This window comes from Antechinus flavipes, chromosome 6 (genome assembly GCF_016432865.1).
Source record: "Antechinus flavipes isolate AdamAnt ecotype Samford, QLD, Australia chromosome 6, AdamAnt_v2, whole genome shotgun sequence".
In the NCBI taxonomy this organism is placed as follows: Eukaryota; Metazoa; Chordata; class Mammalia; order Dasyuromorphia; family Dasyuridae; genus Antechinus; species Antechinus flavipes.
This window is the reverse complement of record NC_067403.1, coordinates 18,845,420-18,866,105: the sequence shown is the minus strand read 5'-3', so window position 1 is coordinate 18,866,105 and position 20,686 is coordinate 18,845,420.

The window sequence follows — 20,686 nt, the reverse complement described above, 5'->3', positions numbered from 1 at the left end:
TCATAAGCTATTAGCTAGCCACTGTTCTATTGTTTGTGAATTAAGGGATAACAAATCTTTATATTATTAATAGAGACCTCAACATTTTCTCAATGATTCAGCAAATTAACTGGTCTTGGAACCAAATCATCATTACAGACTTACCATTGTCCACAATCATCCAGACATAACATTGATTTTTAAACACTAAAGAACAGTATTTTTTATAGATGTCATCATTCCAAATAGATGTAACCTTTAAGTTACCTAGAATGGGAATAAAAACATTTGAAATAATAACCTCGAGAAAAAGAACGAAAATTATGTCGGGTAGGATGCTGTACACATAAGCACTATCATCTGCTTTACTCTTGAAGCAATCTTAAAGATAAATTCAGTAAACTTACAAGGAGATGAGCTTATTCCCAGTGCTTTTGTGCAGTTAAAAAAAAAGCAGTTACTTTACTCTCATTTTAGCAATCTATAGAATGTTAAATATACAAGAACACTGGCTGGATGGTGACTTGTTGCTAAACCAATTCTATCAGAAATCTCTCAAAAAGAGGCATCTAAGGGCAGCTGGGTGGTGCAGTGGATAGAGCACCAACCCTGAAGTCAGGAGGACTTAAGTTCAAATCTGACCTCAGACACTTAACACTTCCTAGCTGTGTGACTCTGGGCAAGTCACTTAACACCAATTGCCTCGGCAAAAATAAATAAATAAATGAATGAATGAAATGCATCTGAAACATATGGCCAAGATATCGGTGGGTGAGTGGGAAGTAAGATAGATTTTGGGTCATGTCCACGAGGCTGAGGATTTCCTCTTTGGGATCTGATTTATAGGAAATCATATTGCATGGTACGTTGTTATTTGGCAGAGTTTTATTATATATTTGGCGTATTTGGAGTATCAAAATTTTTGTATACTATTTTTTTTCCTGTTCTGTAAAAAATATAAAACAAATAAGACGTGTGCATTTGATTCTCATGGACACTAAGTTCTCTTTTAGTTTTAAAGTTCTGATTTTGTTAACATCCCCATCAATCTGCAAGTTAACCACAAGGGTCATTTAGTTTAGTTCTTTTCTTTTTCCTGAGGAAGATATCAAGTCTTAAATAAATGTTGTGGATTATAGAAGATCACATGGTTATGATGTAGGAGGGATAGATTTCTGAGCTCTAGCTTTTTATGTGCATGGATTTTTAATGGTTTTAAAGAAAATTTGAAATGGAGGAAAATTCAAGATATCTTTCAACTTCCTATCCCAAAGATTCTGTCTCTTTACTGTAGAGATTAACTATACGTTTCTTAGAATGTGTGAAGAAAAAAATGACTGGGAAAAAATTTCCTTAACAAGAATAATTTTCAAAATCAGAAGCGGCTAGTCAAACTCCCCAATAATATCCTCACATTGTGCTTGGCTTTTTGCCTTCCTGCATAGACTATTATGTGCCCCACTCAAAATTGAAATGTCCTACATGTTACATGTAGTCATTTCTCAGATATATTCTGTAATTGGAGTTTTATGGTTGGCTCTAGTATCATGCTGAATATGAAAAAATGGATGAATAATATTTGGGGGGGCAGAAGAGCCTTCTTGGGGTGACTCAAGTGCCCCGATGGTGAATGCTCTCCTGAAGTTTTGTATAGCCATCTTTACTATGTGTCCCTCAATGAATAGGGCTACTCTATCAAGATTGGAGAGAGAATACTCTGTAAACAGTTCAGCATTTCTGATGGATCATAATGTGATAAAACCACATCTGGTTCTGTAGGATTATTAAAGTTTAAATGAAAAACCAAGTGAAAGCAAAAATATTTAGGATGTGGGATAATTCAGGGGAAAAAAAAAGAATGATATAAACACCTAGCTGAACATCTGGTGTCATTGTCGATGGTATCCTGTATCTTGGGAAAGCAGGTTGTATTGAAGTGACAAAGTATGATTTGAAAAAGGAAGTATTAAATTATCGAGGTGTTAAATTAACTATGAAGTAATGTTAGTGCTTCTAAATGTTCAAAATCCTTCTGTCTGAGGGAACACAAGAAAAAAACTGGTTTTTCCTCCTTTCCTAAGCTCTAGAGGGCAAGGCAAGGACTTCCATTTACCAGTGATGTCCCTGTCCTGAAGCACTGACATCACTGTGGATGTCTACTTGGATTCTCATCACTGCAGAGTTTTAAGGAAATGCTGGAGTTTATAAAGCTTGAGGATGGCTGTTTCTGGCACAGTCTCCAAATAAGTTTAAATGGTGGCTCGCTGTTGTATAATAACAGATCAAGATTTCTAGAGGAAGAACAGTTCAGATCGCATTGATGCAAATCAAAGGAGAGTCAAACTTTACTCCAAGCCAAGGTACCAAAATCTGATATTGCAATGGGAAAATTCTTAATTTCACTATTTGGGAATGAAGGAGCAGGAAGAGGAAGGGTGAAGCCATAAGAGAAGAGGCTTTGCTTTTGTACTTTCATCTTCATTTAGGATAGCTTTTCTGGTGACTCAGAGGCACTTAATAAATATTTGTTGGTTGACTGATATTTATGTAATATGATTAAGATATCAGTTATAGCAAAAAGATAATTTCATGCTGATTTATATGGGAATATTCAATATTGGTTCCAGACTCTGAATAATTTTACTCTTTTATCCCATAGATACCAACAAATACTACACAGAAATTTGGTGATCTTTTAATAAAAGTAGTATCACTAACACAAAAGAGCACAACTATATTTAAAGTGCAGACAATGTCTTTTCTAGTCTAGTATCCCATCATGCAGTTTGACAGGCAAGCAGAAATTTTTTATTATTCTACTTCCAGCTATAAAGCTCAGCTTTCCTAAGCAAGGTTTATCTGAATAGAATAGAAAATCAGTTTAAAGAAAAGTTGAAAAAAAATTTTTTTGATATTCCAAATAGTACTAGAATGGGAAAGAAGTATATTGGAAGAAGCACTGTACTTGATATATAAGCATTAGGAGACATGAAATTGAACCTACCTACAAAATCTCCATTGAAGTCATAATCAAAAGTTTCATGATTTGGAAGTCTCTTAAAATTATATTCATATGACATAAAATACTGGCTGATCTTGCCCAGTTAGAAAGGCTTCAGATGAAGACCCAGTGGATGATGGACTGTATATTTATCAACTATAGATTGTCCTTACTGACTTCAGGGAGGCTCAGGAACAAAAAAATTCACATAATAATGGATTCTTTGGCTACAGAAAAGTGAAAAGATCATTTACTATATTGCCAGAGGAATGAGAATTGCTCTGATAATTGTATTCATTCAGCAAAATTTAAAGTTAGTGCACTGATTTCCAAAATTTTGATTGTCCCATGTAAACAATTATATTTGTTCAACTTAGGAAAGATGTTTCCAAAGTTGTTTAAACTTTATAAAACATACAACTACAAGAAAATTTTAATAATAGGAACACATGCTTATAAGAATATTTTTCCTTTGAGAAGTTCCTTGAATCATCCCCGTGAATAAAAAGCATTATAGCTTTTGAATCGGAAACCCAACATCAGTAATATCACAGATAATATGAAAAATCCATGGATTTTAAAAGCAATACATATTTTCTGAATACTAAAAGCTTAAGTAGCAACATTTCTATCCCTGCCTTCCATCTTCAAAGAAGATGTATTTGAAGGAACATGTCATAAGCATATATTTTTGCAAATGTGACTGAGAGGTGAATGTGGTGCAGTGGAAAGAGACAATGATTACGAGTCAGAGCAGATGGATTTAAATTCTCCCTCATGTAATACCTACATGAGGTAATATATGTGATTTTTTTTCTGGGACTCAATTTCTTTATCTGTATTAAATGAAAATAATTGTATTCATTTGCTAAGGGTCTTTCCAGTTCTAATGTTGCATTATTTTATAATCAAAGCAAGAAATTATCTGAATTATTTTCTTAACTCAACTTGGAGATAAATATGTCAAGGAAATGAAGAAAATACAGTAAACATCAGAGGGGAAGGTTGCTTTCTGTACTTAAAAGATAATGTATAAGGAATGAGAACCTGAACCATGTAGGAAGCTTTGAGCCCCAAAATGTTTGACTTCTGATCATAAAATATATATTTTCTACTAAAAGATAATATGAATATAATATGTAGAAATAGCATAATCCAAAGCTTAAATTTGTATGTATGGGTTTAAATATACAGTTGAAGCAAACAAATTTCTTTAAATAAGAAGCACTATAGATCTCCCCTGTTACTTAAAAAATGCTCTGTATCCAAGAATAATGCCCAGAATAAGGGTTAAAGACTTCAGTATAAGCACAGTTTTTACTTGGTCTATATAAACATAATAAAAAATGACTATTCAGATAGTTTAAGGATATGATTTCACTTTTATGAGTGGTCCCTTTAACAGAAACAGACAATAACCCCTTCCCATTTTAGTGTGCAGTATTTGTGAATTATTTTGGCTGGGAAAAAAAATCATCCATCAGGGACCAAGGCTGCTTCTCTATAATGGAAGTTCCCAGCCTGCCCTCAAAAATCTACCATCTTGCCAGCAATTAACAGAGTTTGCGTTCTAATCACACAGCCTTTGAGAACACAGCCATCCTGGGAGGATGTTGGTAAAATAATTACATGTATAACAAAGCCATGATCAATTGACAATGGAAGGAAAAAAGTTGCTTTTATCCTCCATTTTCCTCTTCTTTACTGTACATTGTTCTGCTCTGTAGCATAAAATTCTATCATGTTGCAAAATGTAAAGTGCCACTTTACTTTCCACTTAGAGTTGGAAATAAGCTATAACAACCCACTTCTTGTGGGTGTTTGCTTTAATGTGAGATAATTATGGGGTATGCTTCTACAATACCATTTACCCAAAAGTTTTTAAAGTACAGTTTATATATGTAGCTACTTTGGATGGTCCTTCTCTAGCAGTATTCTGTGGAGGGGAGAAGGCAGAAACTCCAATCTGTATTGAATGTCAGTGGAATCCTTGAAGAAGACAGTTTCTTCTCTGGGAGACATCAGTGAATATTTCCAGTGTTCTAAGTTTAAGAATAAGTCAATACTGTTGTAGTAAGAGGGTAAAATGGATTTGTGTCCAGGGATCTGCGTGCTAAAAAGAAAAAGAAATAGAGATACGACCTGGATACTGGGTATTTACTTTCATTTGCCCTAGTAAGTGGGGTCCATGCTATTTTTAAGGACAAATACACAATTTGTCGAGCTACGTTCATGACTGATGTGGGTTTCAGATACAGACTATTTTTTTAATAACAGAAAAGATTTAGATTGCCTCTTATTTTAAGAAAAGGTTTATCAGATGGATATAGAAAGGTGATTTCAGAAAATTTATGACTTCGTTCAGCTACTACTGGGAGAGATTTGTGAATAGGGAGAGGCAAATAGATGTAATTAGCTTTGTATAAAATATTTTTTAAATGTCTTACAAGAGATTTCTTTCTTTAGAGAGCTTAAGACCAAATAAATAGAATTGTGATGGAATAAATTCCTGTAACATGTCAAGGGACAAATTTTGTTATTGTTGTTTTAAATAACTTTTATTTTTAAGCTTTTTACTTTCAAAATCCATGCATATTTTTCAACATTCACCCTTGCAAAATTTTGTATTCCAAATTTTTCTCCCTCCCTTTCTCCATCCCCTCCAGTAGACAGCAAGTAATCCAATATATGTAAAACATGTGCAATTCATCAATGGATATTTCCACATTTATCATTTAAAGATTAGGTTTGTTGAAGGCACCACATCCCATTTCCTTAATTTCACATGAGATAACTTAAACATAGAAAACTTAAATGAATTAAAATACTGAGATAGTAGCAGAGTTGATACTAGAACAAAGGTTTTCCTGATTTCTAGTTCATGCTCCTTTGGCTAAATAACACTGTCCTTCAAATGAGAATTAACTGTCACAACAATGTCTCTAAAGTCAAGCTAATGACCCATCGCCCTGGGTGCTTAGTTTTTTGTTTTTATTTCTTGTTTAAATCAGCTATTTGTTTCCTACAAAAGTAATTAATCTCAAAATTCTCTATTCAGTAGTGCAGAACCTCCCCTAACAGTGTTAAAAATATTTAAAGGGGTGGAATAATACAGGATCTATAAACTGAATTATATTTAAAGTCATTTTTTTCAAACCTTATTTTTAATATTAGAAAGGAAATTCATTTAGATTTCTAACCTATCTGGTAGAACGAAAAAAAAATAGACTGCTACTTTGGAAAATTAATAATATGAGAACTTGTAAAGAGGCAGTACTTCAAAATTGGGTATTGTTTCACAGAAGCTTTGACAGCCCATTTCCTCTATATTTTCATACGTAATAAAACCTCTCTTTTTTTGAAAGAACAATTGTGGAACAAAGCCTGCGAAATGTTATTTGCCATTCTGCAATTATCTTTTTTTAAAAACCAGTATAGTTTGTAGTTAGAGGGTTTTAAAAGTAATTTTTATGATTTTACTCCCTCAGTTCCCACAGTACACCCCAAACTTTGACAGGTCATCAAATTGTAATTATTACAATAATTATTTTTCTTAAAGTACGATGTGTGCATGTATGTGTATATATGGATATGGGGTACACAGAGAAAGACAGACACAGAAACAGGGGCACAGAAAGAGAATAAGCAGAAGGAAGTTGGGAAAAACTTGCATATTCAATCTTGAAATTGGCAATTACTTTTTTTTTTTAAAGTAAACTTCCTATCATGTTTTGTAATGCCTGCTCTTTTCTTTCCCTTAAGAGACATAAATATCTGAGTCTATCATTTAAAAAATAGGGTTTTCCATATTCTGTGGGACTTCGACAGAGCTCTGTATTGAAAGCTATTAGCTAAATCCCATATGACAATAGCTGCCATATATTTGTATTAATGTTATTGATATAGATGTTGTAAGCATTGTAAAATGGTATTATTATATAATCATTTAGAACTGTTGGTCATGTACAATTTTTCTATGTATTTTTTGATATTAGGAGCTATCACTCTTTCAGTGGGCTTCTGAAATCTCATCTTCTCAATAATGTCCAGTCAGCTTTATCACAGATATTGAACTTGCTATCTCTTCAATTCTTCAACCAATGTGTATATGCAGTTTTCATGATCTAATGCTTAGTACTTTAAATATGTTTAGTACTTAATCTTGTAGCTCTTGTCTACAAGCATACCATGAATCCATTTGAGAGTTTTTTTAATTGTGCTTTTATATATTTATATACCATTTTATTTATCTTTTTTTGGGAGGAGGAAAGATCTCTTTATTAATTATTTTTATCATTTAAAATATTAAGTTCCAAATTCTTTGTCTCCCTTTAGCACATTCCCCACTCCTTGAGAAGACAAGCAATATGATATCCATTATACATGTGGAATTAGGCAAAAAATTGCAATATTGACTATCCTTAAAGAAAGAAAAAACAAAGCCTGGGCTTCAATTTGCTGGAAGTTTGTCAGTTCTTTTTTTAAAAGTGTACAACATTTTTCATTAGAAATCCTTTGAAATTGTTATGAATCATTGCTTTGGTCAGAGTATCTCATCATAACAACATTATTATTGATCTTCACAATGGTCTCCTGGTTCTGTTCACTTCGCTTTAGATCCAATACTTCTTCTTGGGATTTTCTAAATCCATCTCCCTTCTCATTATAATAGCACAATAATGTTCCATTACAATCGTGTAACACAACTTGTTCAGTCATTCCCTAATTGAAGAGCATCCACACAATTTCCACCACATAAAGAGCTGCTATAAATATGTGTACAGGTATGTGTAGATCCCCTTCAATCTCTCTGTGATATAGTCTTAGTTTTGGCATAGTTGGTCAAAGGATATACAGTTCTATTGCTCTTTGAGCATAGTCTCAAATTGTTCTTCAAAATGTTTGGATTACTTCCCAACTCCACCAACCAGGCATTGATGTATCTACATCCCCTTCAGCATTTATTATTTTTCTTTTCTATCATTTTAGCCAGCCTAATTGATGTGGGAAGATAGCTCAGAACTGTTTTATTTTACATTCTAATAATATCAAAGATTTACAGAATTTTTTTTCACATGACTGTAGCTTTGATTTCTTTTCCAAGAGATTTCTGTACATATGCTTTGACTATATCAGTTGGGAATTGGCTCTTATTTTTATAAATTTGGCAGAGTTCCCTATATATTGGAGACATTAAGCCTTTATCAGTAAAAGTTCAGACATATTTTTTTGTTTTGCTAATTACATTCTAATTCTGACCATGTTGGTTTTGTTTGTGCAAAACTTTTTAATTTCATGTAATCAAGATTATTCATTTTACCTTTCATGATTTTCTTTCTCTTGGTCATGAAAAAATCTCCCTTGTTATTATATACATATTTTTATTTCCTTTTATATAATATTTTATTTTTCTTCCAATTGAATATAAAACCAATTTTTAGCTTTAAAAAAATCGGCTGCAAATTATTTTATCTATCTTCCTCATTGAGAAGGCAAGTAATTTGATAGGTTCAACATGTGAAGTCATGTAAAACATGTTTTCATATTAAATATATTCTGAAGGAAAACACAGAAAAAATAAAATAATGGGGGGAAAAAGTGAAAGGAAGGTATGAAGACTCCATCAGTTCTTTTTCTGGAGTTTGAAAGCATTTTTTTTTTTTGGAGTCCTTTGAAATTGTCTTGGATCATTGCATTGCGGATTAAGTTAATGAATAGGCTTCAAACCTCTCAGTGAGTTGGGGATGGGGTGTCTACCCCAAACGTGTGAAGAATTTCCCAGGTGGAATGAGTCTTCCAAAGGCTATTAAAAAACCTGGAGCAGGCAGCTCTGAGAGCTTGGTCAAACTTACAGGTGTCAAGGTCATCTGCTATACTTGAGTCATCCACTCAATTCGGGTTATCATCAGTCATCTTAACTTTTGCCAGTGGACTTCAGTGACTGTAAAAAAGAACAAGACTGACAACTTTGCACACCTCTATCTCATGTAAATACAATTCATTCAATATCTGTTCTCCTTGAAAGTGAAGGATGAACAATAATGCTAGATAAAGATAGGTTCTTGTCCCTTTCATTAAAAAAAAAAGAAAAATTTCTTTGGATTACAGACCTGGGTCAAAGGGTAGATAGTGTTTTATAGCCCTTTGGGCATACTTCTAAATTGCCCTTCAGAATAGTCAATTATTTTATAACTTCACCAATAATGCATTAGTGTCCTAGTTTTCCCATATCCCTTACAACATTAATTTTTATCTTTTCCTGTCATCTTAGTCAATTTGAAAGGTGTAACATGGTATCACAAAGTGGTTTTATTTTGCATTTCTATAATAAATAGTCATTTAGAGTGTCTTTCATAATGTTCTCTAATTCTTCTTTGGTCATAAATTCTTCCCTTCTCCAAAGATCTGATAGGTAAATTATCCCTTGTTTTCCTAATTTTCTTATGGTATCATCCTTCATGCACAAATCAGGTACCCATTTTGACATTATTTGGATATGTATGTGAGATGTAGGTCTATGCTAAGTTTCTAATATATATTTTCCAGTTTTCTGTGGAATTTTTGTGGAATGGTGCATTATTACCACAAAATCTAGAGTTCAAGCGTTTATCAAATACTAGATTACTATAGTCATTGATTATTGTGCAGGATGAGATTATTCTTTGACCCATTTCCCTTCCCTTGTTCACATCATTCACATGGAATTCTTTGCACATTTTTAGGCAAGAGGTTTTTCCCCCTTTTCTTTTTTATTTTTATTTAACCCAGCCAGCTTGTCACCCTTTAACCTTGAAATAATTTCTTTTCCTTACTCTTATACTCAAGATTCTAGGGTCTTCTTCTCTTTCCCCTATCCATTCCTTCATATTGTGTATATATATTAAACATACATGCCATTTTCCCAACCCTATTATTCATGCCAAGAATATAAACATCTTGAGTGGTTCATTTATGCCTTTGTATCCAGATCCCAGCTTAGTGTTTCATGCACAGTGACAACTTAATAAAGCCTTTTTCTTTCAAAATAGAAAAATACATTGTTTAATTGCCAAACCTTCCCCTATAACTTGACCATTAAGTATAGCATCGTATAACAGTAGCTGCATGCTCCGACCCAACCCACATTGGCCGAATGATCTTCATGCCTGAACTGTATTTGGGTTGAATGAGAGCGATGGTACCTCCTTCACATCTGATTAGAATTTCATCTGACAAGGTAAACAAAGTATATTGCTCGGAATTTGACACAATCATAATTAGGATGCCGTATAGATATTTGTTCAACTCTTTGATGATAAACCCCGTATGCCATGACCCATGATCCTATAGATGTGGATATTCCCTCCAATAATGCAGATTATAAAATCCCTAGCTGTCTGTTCTGTGTGACTCGTGTATATGCCTATATCTCTCTATCTATATAGATATAGATATCCTCTCCCAAATTTGCCATAAACCCAAATAACATCGTATTGGATGTCCTTTGCTCTTGACAAATTGTCATCGTACTCTGCGTTCATTAACCTGATGACAGCTCTATTATGTCTCATGTATAATTTCTTCTTAGAAATGGTTTCTGGCTTACCGACACCAACCATTAACCTCTCTCCATTTTGATTCTGAACTTGAAAAAACTGAAGAATTCTATGACACATACCCATATTATTCAACCAGATGAATATTGGCAGAAAACTATTGGCCACTCTTTTATAGAGGACATAGAAATAATTCAGAATGAGGAAGTTTTCCAATAAAAATAAAACTCTTTTCTTTGCCCTCACTTCTAGGCTTAGGCAATTGCCCATTTTCAGGGAGCACACATATGCATACATACATGCATATGTACACGTGTATGTATGTGTGTATATGTATACACACATATACATATTATATACATATGAGTATATATAAACACACTGATGAAGCATCTATAAATGGAATATCCAATTTTATGCTTGTATATGTATAGACACACACATATGGTATATTGCAGCTATACACACAACACATACACGCATGTTTCCTGTGTATTTACATGCTATACATATATAATATACACATTGATGTATCATTGATTTAAATTTTATAAACAACTATTTTATAGTTCTGGGCATCTGCCATTTTTCATCCACTTTGTTTTTCCTATGTAGTTGAACCAGATTCTTCTGAGTGATTAAAGCTCACATTTAGTTGTCTACCAGGCAGTTATCATGTCATCATCAAAAAGAAATATCTGGAGGATTTTACCATGAATCAAGAGTTTTTCTTCGATCTGACTTTTGCATTTGATGTTCTCTATGGAAAGAGGAAATATCAGTAAAGGGATGTGTGTGTGTGTGTGTTTGTTTTTGCCTCAGTTTATATGATTTACCAGTGTTATTCAATATTTATCTGACTTGTTAATGTTTTCAAGATATCTTCTCTCTTTTTGACATAAGAATGGGACATAATTTTTTGAGACCTTTAACATTTTACTCCAAATCAAATTGTGCAAATGTGTGTTTGTAGTTTTATTTTTGTTTGTTTTGTTTTTGTTTGCTTTTGGTAGCTGACAAACAGAAAGCACAGTGTGTCTCTTTTTGAAACTTATCATTAGTACATTAATTCGTACACGTAAATCTTGACTAGACTCCACAAGTAGATAATGATCTAATCCTAGAATTGAAGAGCAAGAGGAGAGTGGGTTATTTTACCTTTGGGAAATTTTAATAGATCCAAGTTGATTAAATGCATATCTTTTATAATAATATCCTTCTTAACTAACTCTAAAATAGTAGTTTGAGAAATGAGTTTGTGAGAAAGAACTGAAATCAAATCCCAAAACTGGTTTATTGTGACCTCAAGAAGATCATTCTCATTTGACTAGACAGCTCTTATTATCATAAATTACGGAGCAAGTGTCCACTTACATTGACAGAGGGAGTCACCTAATCTAGAATTCTCCTCACCCATAAGGAAATCATATTGCTCTTCTAAAATACTGATACTTAGTGTTATCAAAATGACTTCTAATATGTGTATGAATTGTTCTAGTAGATTATTGTATAAAAAAGCTGAGTAATTTTCATATTTCTTCTCTCCATTACTCTCTTTTCAGATTGTAATTATAAAAAATCCAAATTCTGTAATTATTTGCCAGTCTTTGGTATCCTCTCTACTTTTTTACATATTTTAATAATGTCATACAAATCACTTTTATCTTTGATATATACTTGGCCTTTTCTACATGTTTTTCTACCTTTGACATGTTCAGGGCCCTTTTACCTTATATGACAGTACATCTGTGTTAATGATGTCTGTGGGTGTAAAATGAGAAATTATGCTGAAATTATATAAAATATATCATTAAAAATGACATCCCCCCACAAAAAGAAAATAAACCAGTTATATATCAAAAAGGGGGAAAAAATGATGAATAGCTCATGGGCTTGTAACTGAGGGAATATGATACAGGTCTTATCTTTGGAGCACTGAAGTAATTGTGGTGAGGAGTAGAGTAGGAGCTAGAAACCCTCAGGAAATAAGTGGGAAATCCATGTTGGATCATATGTACGTGTGTGTGTGTGTGTGTGTGTGTGTGTATGTATAGTACTGTGTAGTACTACTTTAGGAAGCCCAACTCCTTCCTTTAGTTAATTTTATCAAGGCCATATTATATAATATTGACCCTAGTTTCTTCCCGTATGTTCTTTGTTCTCTAGGATTCTAATCAACTCCTTTGTCCTGATTATTACCTTGCCTTTATGCCTGTGCTGACCCTGTATCTCTGTCTCTTTGTCCATCTCTCTCTTCCCCACTCTGTATCTGTCTCTCTCTCTCACCTAGCCATACATACAATCAAATAATCACACATTTTGGGACTATTTTAAACAATGGTGATAAACAATCTCTACCCTATGAAACTTTGCTTTGATGTTGGGAAATATCAATGTAAATGTAAATAAATGCAAATATATTTAAAGTATGTAAATACAAGGGGAGAGATGAGGGAAGGAGAGGAAAAGTTGCAACAGAAGGTTTTACAAGGGTCAATGTTGAAAAATTACCCATGCATATGATTTATAAATAAAAAATAAAATAATTAATTAAAATAAATAAATTCAAACTAATTTGTAGAAACAGGTAGCTAAGATACTGAAAGAATAAAGACTTAAGGCAGGAAAGAAATCACTATTCTACGATAGTGATATATTTTCTATGAAATGTAAGTTTGAGGCAGTATGATGCAATGGGAAGACTAATGAGTGGGAACTGGGATTCCCGGTTCTGCTACTAATTAATTGTGTGAACTTAGGTAAACTTTATGGGCAATAGTTTCCTCCTCTCTAAAATCAGGGGGTTGGACTAAATGATTGCCAAGTTCCTTTCTAATTCTAAAATTCTATTATTATCAAATAATTTGTTTAAAAATAAGTAATTTGCATCCCGATGGAACAAAACTATTTCATAGTCTAATCCCCACATAATTCCTAGAATCTGTTTTTATCATCATTGCTCATATGAAATCATTGTCAATTTCTATGGGTGTCAAACCCAATTATGGCTAGCACTAATACAGCAAGTTCCTCAAATATCTAGCCAACTATTAGTCTCTTTGGCCCAGTTTGGGGTTCTCTTCAAGTGCTCTGTTAAGCTAAAAAGTACAAAACTGGACAGAACACCTTTTTTATTTTAACAAGAAGGTGCTTCCTGGAAACCAGGTTTGCTGATTCCTCTGGCACATGGCTTTAAACTGTCCTCCAAAGATGTAACCGGGAGATATTTTTAACTTTCCCCTCTCTGGATTTCCACATTCAGCTATTCCATTATGGAAGAGATAGGACGCTTAAGTGTGCCTTGTGCAGCTGCAACTGTAGCTCTGTTTAAATCACCGTGTAGGTTTACATTAATTAACGCAGGAGGAAAAGGGATGGGAAGTTGGCAGCCTGTACTTCACGAGAGCCGAAATCCCTGAGTCAGGAAATCTGTAGCACAAATTGGCATATTAGGTTATCAAAGAAGTTGGGAGGATCTGGGGACTGAGGGAAGCACAAGGTCTACCTTGTCAGCTGCCTCCATGCATGCTGATGTGGTAGTGGAGCTTGCCGGGCGCAGCTAGGTACCAAAGGGAAGGAGAAAAGAATTGTTTCTCCAATCCAACGACACGGTAATTCCTGATTGTGTGACCGTGTCGGGATATTTGTTTAACATACATTAGATGTGAGGATTTTCTGGGCTTACCAATTCTACTTATTTGCAACAATTTGGCAAAAACCCAAAGGAGGGAAGGAGGGAAGGAGGAGGGGAAAAAAGAGGGAAGGAGGGAAAGAGACAGACAAAGAGATGGAGAGACAGACATCGAGACAGATGGAGAAGAGTGATAGAGAACAGAGACAGAGAGGGGGAGAGAGGGAGGGACAGGCAAACAGGAAGGAATAGACAAATGGGCAGGAAGAAAGAAAGAGAGAGAGAGACGGACACAGACAGACAGAGACGGGCAGAGAGACATAAAGAGAGAGACGGACAGATGGAGAGAGATGGATGGACAGGTGGACAGAGAATGTTCAAGCCTGCTGTCAACATTGTAATACAGTTTACTAAAAAACAATAATTAAAATTATATTCAGTCTCTGAGTTTGAAAAACATATCATATGCTTAATAGAATTAAGAGTTCAATGGGATTTCTGCTCATTTGTATCAAATCGTGTATTCGTCTTTGCCATGAACTCTGCGCTCCAACACGTACTCTTTGTCAGAGTAAGATGCCCCTTACTTTCACGTGTCCGTGCCTTGGTGCGCATAGTATTAGATGAGAAATGTCTCCTCTGCTTCACACTTTGTACCCTGAGTAGCTCTTCATTCATTTCAAACCTACCTAGGAAGGTACCTTGCTCTTTAGCTTCCCTTTGCCCTCCCTCCCTTTTGTTATTCTCTCAATCCCCAGTGCTTAGCACAGTACTTGACCCATTAATAAATACTTAATGAATCATCGATCATGAAGCTTTGGTTCATCTCCATAGTGGGGAGTGACTTTCTTTGTCCCATACCATTTATTTCCTACATCACCTTTCTTACTCTTGGATGTGCAGGTGATTATTTTCAGTTATATGTACTATATGTAAACACACATGGGTATAAGGCCACAAATTTGAACCCAGATCTTTTGATTCCATGTCCATGTCTATGTTCCTGCTGTCTTTCCAAATAACCTAAAAACCAGTAATTAACACATCTTCTAGAGTGAGGGAGTCATAGTCTAGTTTAGAAAAAAAAATGGCAGCCGGTTTATAAATAGAATTCTTTTGAACTTGTGGTGACTCAGACTTCTTAAGAGCATCTTTCATAAGATGGTTATTGAGCAAAGAAATTAATTCTATGAAGTTGTTACCCACTAGAGTTTGGAGGAAAAAGGTAGAAAATATGTTTACAATTGAATTTATGAATATGAATTTAATTTGTTGTTATTATTTTTCAGTTCTTTCAGTGATATCCTTCTCTTTGTAATCCCTTTTGAAATTTTCTTCCCAATGGTATTCAAGGGCTTTGCCATTTTCTTCTCTGTCTCACTTCACAGATTGGTAATTGAGGCAAACAGGGTTAAGTAACTTGCCTAGGAAGTTTCTGAGGCTAGATTGTAACCCAGAAAAATATCTTCCCAGCATTCTGTTTCCCATACCACCTAGGTGCCCATGGATTTAGTTACATTAATCGAAATGGCTTTGGTGAATTTTTGACTAAATTCTGACTTAAAGAGAGCGTTATAAATTTACAGCTGGAAACCTTCATCTGATTGAATTTCCTAACCTTAAGTATAAGGAAACTCAGGCCCAGGAAGCATATAAGTTGCTCAAAGTTGAACAGATAGTAAAAAGCAGAGCCAGAATTTGCTCCCACTTAGTCTGATATCAAGTTCAGCACTCTGTCCATGTACACTTACTCATACAACCAACCCTCCCAATTAAGTATTGATCAAAGTCTTCTTTTATGAATTATCTAAAAAAGTACTAATTCTGGAAAGCATAATTTTTGGAATGTGCTTATCAAAATAAGGATTTCTAATATCTGAGAAGGAGTATTGTTCTATAATATAAATTGACATTTCACATTTGTAAAGTCAAATTTATACTGTCTTTGAGATATCATATTATCTGTATCCTAAAACAATTGGTGCTTTTTTTTTTTTGCTTTTTCTATTCTAAATATTAAGATAAGACTTTTTTCTGCCCCACATTTCAAGAGACATGAAATTCATGAATCTTCTATTCATTCCCAAGTGCAGAAACCCTACTAGAAAATCTAGGATACAAGGAAGTGCTGAAGGAAGTAGTGAAATTTAGCCTGGAAGATGACTCAGGGAGAACATGATGCATCTGAAAAAAGAAAGGTAGAAATGGGATGGAAGTTGAAGGAAATCGGATTCATATTATGAATTAAAGAGAAAAAAAAAGACTTTAAAGACTTCCTAACAATTAGATCTTCTTTAGGAGGTAATTGGTTTTACAATTACTATAATTGTTTAATGATAATTTAACATCATGTTAAAATTATGTAGAGAGGGTTTCTTTTCATGTGCAGGTCAGACTAGATTGCCTTCAAAATCCATTTCAACTCTGAATTTCTGAAGTTCCTTGAATTTTAAGATAATTAATATTATAATGTTATTTATATTTTGCTGGTAAAATGTTAATGAAGGATTAACCCTTTTACATAGATAATTCACACTTTACTGCCCTTCCCTCATGAAATTATCCAAATGGTTGTCTTTAAATCCCTGGTTCATTTTAGTTTTGGCAAATCTAGCTTTATGATCCATTAGGAAAGTACTTTGGAACCATATTGTTTAGCTGGTAGTTTCTTGGCTGTATAAATTTGTTTTATGTTGTTTGTTGCTGACATTTTCTGATGTTCTAGTAGTCTCTATATGTCTTTCAGATTGGAATCTGTATTAAAGCAATTAGAATGCAAAAAAAAAAAAAATCATTGACTTTTTAGAAACATTCCCAGAAATTCACTAATTTAAAAAGAAGCTTTCTGCACCATAGACTTTGTTTATTGGGAGTGAGGCCTTGTTTTATGTAAACTTAAAATTTTACTTGTACCTAATCCTTTCCTGCCCCAATAGTAAATGCTGAAGAGTTATTTAGTGCATTCAAATTTGAGGTTAAAATAATCCTAGTAAACAATTTGAGGATGGTGTGGAATCATTCTATTTCTATTGACAGTTGGCCCAGTGAATTCTAGATCATTCTTCTAAAATTCAATAGTTTTAAATTTCCCAGAGTTAAAGTTCACCAAGGTTCATTCTAAAAGCTAAATAAGGGAAAATAAAAATCGGAGATAATGTGACTGAGAATGGAATAAAGATCCGGTTCCAAGAAGTCAGGATGGTAGAGTCAGAAGAACTCTGGATTTGAATTTGAATTATGGATCGAGTAGCTGCGTGAGCATCAACAAATCAAGGGGAATAATAATATATACACCATTAATAGTGGGCAAAAGCAAGAATAAAACTCAAAGCATTTGGGGAATGGAAGTTTTTGCTGCATAGTATCATAGTTTAAACAAAAACAAAAACAAAAAACCTGTGGATGTCGGGCATAGTAGACTAGAACAGAGGGATAGAAAGGTTTTTATGACATGAGTGATAAGGAAATTTGAATTGAAGACCATAAGGAGAAAATGAAATATATCTATCCAGGTAGAAAGGTATCAACATGCCATATTCATACACCATAGGGATGCTTGCTCAGGATACAATTGGAAAAACAATCTACACCTGTTATGAGCTGGGGGTAAAATTTCATCAAGCATAGATATCATTTTCAAGTTGCAGTTGAAATTGTGCTAACGGGCAAAGCTAAGAATAAGCTGCTCATCCCTGAGCTCCTGGGTCTGGTACTAGAAAACACAATGCAGCCCTAGAGAGTTGTTAATTCATTGCAAATCTTTGAATTTGAGTTTGAGTAAAACAGGTGAAACTGCTTCAATGGAGCTACCTCTGATTTTCCTTTACTGTTTCATTTGTTCCTGTTCCAAAGTTTTGGGTCAAGATGGAGACAGCCTTCTCATCCCGACAGCCTCTGATATGGACTTGGAGCTGGCAGTCATCTGCTTGATATAAATCAAGTTAATGCTATATACTTTTAAATATGCATATGTATCCATGTGTATTTGTATGTGCATTTGCATATGCATATGTCTTTCCTTGCAGTACCTACAATTCCTGGAGAGGGGGAATCATTTTTTGCTCTGCAAAACACTTTAATAAACACCCAGGGAAAATGCGGCTAAAAATATTCCTTCTAAATGTGATTGAAATCCACATACCTCCTCTTGACTGATTTACATGTCCGAAGGCACTGACACTGAAGCTTTTCATAAATTGATGCATTAGCTACCTTATTGCTAATATTCCTTAAGTCAATGCTGGGCTGGATTCTGTTGGAACCTTTAAACCTAAGCTGTTGCTAAGTATCAAAAATAAGTCATTTAGCTGGATAAATGCTGTTTTATACATATCAGGGATTTGTTTAGTAATTAAGAGCTTCAACACCCCTGAGAGCTGGGGGGTTCAGGAGAGGCTCTTTCCCCCCCCGATGTTGTTTTTGAAATCCTACCCACAACATATTCAATTGATTTCAAAGTGTAGTTGGAAGAGAGAGGGGGATTCATTCAGGGAATCTGATTTTGCCCCGGTAAGAACAAAGAAGGCAGATATCTAGTTCTAGTTTATTGCCAAAAGTTGCTGCTGTTAAAACAGACGTCTGCATGTTAGAATGATGTGGCAACCTAACAGAAAAGGCTTTGCATGGAGGCAATAGCAGGGTAAGAGATACCTTATGATGTGTCCAAAATCCCACAACGTTTCAGGGATGCAAATGTTGAATCTCTCATTTCTAGGCTGCTCTGTGGACACTCATTATTCCTAATTTATGGACTATCAGCATGGACAATTTAGTATCTTGTATGAAAAATGCATATGTAAAGTGATGCTCACATTTATATTGGAAATTAATTAAAATGACAAACTACCAACAAAACGAGGCTTGGGAGCTGGCAAACAACTGGCTTTTATCACTTCAAATTCTAGTTGGGAAAGGCACTCTAAATGGTTTTTGATGCATCTGTATTCTTTTAAGGGATATTTTCTCTCCATTTCATTATATATTTTTTTGTCCTGCCAAAATGTCATTTCCTAAAATGTAGCTTTAGGGAGACTTGAGGGGCTTCTAGGAAGGACATTTCCGAGGTACCAGTGAACTAACATTTTGGGGGAATGCTGAAATCCTTTATAACAAAAGCAGTTTGAACATTGCACCTTTTCCTGGAGAGTACCCAGGAAGAGAAAGGAAGAGAAGCTATCAGAACAGCTATCGAAGTAGTCAATAGCCAAATGTCTTACTCTACAAAGTGGATGACCTCCATTCTTAGTCAGTCTGCTATTTATAATTGGGAGCCCTGACAATGGATGCATACAGCGTCAAAGATAGAAGAGGAGGGTAGGGAATGTGACAACTAAATTCAAAATTTAACTTGCCACTTAATTGTTCTGTGCACGATTTTAAAATTTAACTCATCTTGTTATAGTTTACCAAGTTTTATTTCAAATACAGCAGAACGGTTCCGTGGCATTAAGAATTCTCTCCACATAATGTCCATAAAATACTATAGAGATTGGTGGGATATATACTGTTCTGAAAACTCGCCTGAAATAGCTAATAAGCATGCCCTAAATCCTCCAAAGTTTAACATTGAAAAACAGAAAGCCCTCAGGCAAACTGCAAAATTTGGGAGATTTTTTTTTTTCTGAGTGAAAGTTAGAGTATGTCAATAAGTGTAAAACCTCTGGAAGTTCTGTGCTTCGGAGAGTTACTAAAGCCATCATGAATGGGATCTAGCTTATGTGAGTAATGGCAGAAGACATCATGTACCACTCACTATTCAGAATTGACATCTCTTCTTTCTCTGAACCAGGCTTATGGAGGGAAGAGGTATAGAAATTGATTTTGTTTTCAGAATCCCTTTTCCATTTTTTATTAGCCAGTTCATTTCAACTTTTTAAGCCAGGATGACTAAAATAATCATTAATATCTTTGGACTAAATGGGATGAGAAGGAACAAAAGGATTCCAAAACACTGGCACGTAGCCACTAATATCAATTGTTGTGTGTTTTTGTGTGTATTTGTGTATGTCATGTGTATGTGTTTGTGTACACTCAAAATATAATAGTGCTTGAAATGTTAATGACGTTATACATATTTAAATTTGACTTGCTAATGAAACTTCTGAGTTACTCAGCAGGTAAAAACTACTTTTTATGGGAATAGTATAGGAATGAGATAAACACTGTCGTGATAGAGAAATATGCTTAGGCAAGTAAGTCTCATAGCAATTCCTAAGCTTGTGAATTTTATGGGTTTTGTAGTACACTTAGGATGAATAAATTTTGAGTGACTAGGGAATGGAGGACAAAGATGGATTAGAGCAATAGAAAAGAATACAAAGATGGTATAAATAATATTTATCAACATTTATGAAAGGAATGAAGTACATGGCAGTGCCTCATGTTAGCATTTCCACACATAAGTAGTGAAGTTGCCTAAAAGACAAAACAGACCTTATAGATAACATCAGAAAAAAATATGGCCTGAGTGCTTATTAATAGATTAAAATCTTTTTTTGGGCTTCCAAATTGTGGGATTCTTGTTCTATCTCACTGTATAAT